The sequence below is a fragment of the Lynx rufus genome, unplaced genomic scaffold (genome assembly GCF_022079265.1).
Source record: "Lynx rufus isolate CCGP_SWC_20201006 ecotype Redwood Valley unplaced genomic scaffold, mLynRuf1.p SCAF_3, whole genome shotgun sequence".
NCBI classification, from domain to species: domain Eukaryota; kingdom Metazoa; phylum Chordata; class Mammalia; order Carnivora; family Felidae; genus Lynx; species Lynx rufus.
In genome coordinates this window covers 52,934,934-52,937,384 of record NW_025814845.1, presented here as the reverse complement: position 1 = coordinate 52,937,384, position 2,451 = coordinate 52,934,934, and the positions used below count along the sequence as shown (strand labels likewise).

Genomic DNA, 2,451 nt, shown 5'->3' with positions numbered 1-2,451 from the left:
CGTTTATTTATTTTTGGGACAGAGAGAGACAGAGCATGAACGCGGGAGGGGCAGAGAGAGAGGGAGACACAGAGTCGGAAACAGGCTCCAGGCTCTGAGCCATCAGCCCAGAGCCCGACGCGGGGCTCGAACTCACGGACCGCGAGATTGTGACCTGGCTGAAGTCGGACGCTTAACTGACTGCGCCACCCAGGCGCCCCAAATATAGGCAATTCTTTTGCTACATTAGTGAAAGAGCGGAACTACGCTGGCCGACTCCATCTTGTTCTGTGTCCTCCACCTTGAGTGACTATGTCCCCGACATGGTCCCTTTCCGGGAAAATCGCAGAAACCTCAGACCACACCTCCTCCCCTTGAGTAACCTCCTGCTCACCTGTTCAAACTTCCGGATCAAAACATGCCCGGCCACCTGCGTAATGGGACTCCGACCATTCCCCAGCCAATCGGCTGAGGCCACGACCCTTCCCCAGCCAATCGGCTGAGGCCACAGCCATTACCTCACCAACTGCCTCTAGACCCCTATAAAACCTTTGTGCTTTTGAAACTCGCTGGCTCTCTCCGGCATCTCACCGCTGCGTCAGTGCAGGTATTGAGCTTGATTGAGCAGGATTGAGCAGGATTGAGCTTGAGCTAGCTCGAATAAAGGCTCTTTGCTCCCTGGTGGTCTTTGGGGATCACGAATTCTGGCCATAACATTAGGAATTGCAGTTTCACTGGCTAAAGAGAAATAAGTCATAGAACTCATTCACATAGTGTATTTTTGTAACTTTGGAGTTGCTATTGGCTAACCTTCATCAAAATCTTTTAGTGTTCGCTTCAGCAGCACATATACTATAATTGAAATGATACAGAGATTAGCATGGCCCCTGTGCAAGGATGACATTCAAATTCGTGAAGGGTTCCATATTTAAGAAAAAAAATCTGTTAGTTAAAAATAGTATTGTACATATGAAGTCAAATTTTGGAGGCTCTTATATGTTTGAATAAAGTAATGTTGAAATTAGATGGATACGTCAACCTAAATCTTTAAAAATATCTTCAGAATCTATTAGTATAATCTTGATATTAAAATTATTACAATAACATCAGGATCTTCAATTTCTGAGAGCTTTCAAATTCATAAAATACTTCCATATACAGCTTTTCAGAGGCAGGAACTATTTCATTGGCTTTTATCCCTTGAACACAGAAATTGTCAGATATAGCTCAATAAGTGTCTTAAGTAAATATCTTTTGTTGTTCTCTTTGCCCCAAGTGCAAATCCCCTTTTTATACTTGGGGAATTATTCACCACATGCATCTTTGACAGAAGCCCTAAAGTCACGTGCTCTATATCCCACCTTCCTTTTCATCTATGGCACAGGAGCATGTTGTTGGCTCAGCTAATTAGCTGTATCCTCTCAACTTTGCATCAGGAACTAGTGACACAAAAGGGCAGGAGTGGTGAAGAATCTACTGTGACATTGGCAGCAGCATCCTGTTCTATGGCATTGGTAGAAGTAGAGCCAGTGTGGCATATGGCATCCAGTGCCAAGAGGTGGGTGGCTGTGTGGGTGGTGGCATCCAATGTTCACCACCGGTGGGAATAGGATCCTCATGGCCCATAGGTCCCTGGTCTTACTTGTGCCTAGTATCCTTTGTACTTTCCCCCTTTCAGATTGTGGTGCTCTAGTTTTCCTGGCAATTCTCTTAGCTATATAAAATCCTTTCAATAAATTACTTTTTGCCAAAATTAGAGTCAGTTTCTGTTACTGGTATTAATAACCCTGACCAATAAAATATAGAATCAAATTACATATCCTTATGACCTTATAAAGATAGGTTTTCTTTTTTTAATTTTTTTAACGTTTATTTATTTTTGAGAGACTGAGAGAGACAGAGTGTGAATGGGGGAGGGGCAGAGAGAGAGAGACAGAGAGAGAGAGACAGAGAGAGGGAAAATCCAAAGCAGGCTCCAGGCTCCAAGCTGTCAGCACAGAGCCCAATGCAGGGCTCAAACCCACAAACTTCAAGATCATGACCTGAGCTGAAGTCAGACATTTAACTGACTGAACCACCTAGGCACCCCTAAAGATATGTTTCCTGAATAGTGTTTACATATTGAGAAACAAAGATTAAGAGACATTAATTAACTTAGCTAAGATCAAACATTTAGAAAGAACTAAGAGCCAGGATTCAAATATAACTGCTCTAAGTCTAGGGCTTTTTCTTTTTATCATAGTGTGGCTACATGCTAAGCAATACTTTTTCATTTTACTAAGCACACAGGAAGCTTACATTTCACAGCTTCTCTTGTCATTAATTGGGGCCAAGTGACCGATTTATGGACAATGAGTGAAGGTGATGCTTGCCCCTTCCAGTGTTGGCCACGGAACTGTCTCCTCAATCTTGTATGTACTCTCTAAAGGGAAAACCTTAGGTTTTTTTTCCCCCTATGTAATGAAAAACCCA

General features: G+C 42.9%; 1 non-coding gene across 1 annotated transcript; it reads left to right on the top strand.

The window, feature by feature from the left end:
• The first annotated feature begins 807 nt into the window (after positions 1-807).
• LOC124521390 (U6 spliceosomal RNA) lies at positions 808-911 on the top strand. Its single transcript, XR_006964488.1, has one exon. It is a non-coding gene; the product is annotated as a U6 spliceosomal RNA (small nuclear RNA).
• The last annotated feature ends 1,540 nt before the right edge of the window (positions 912-2,451 follow it).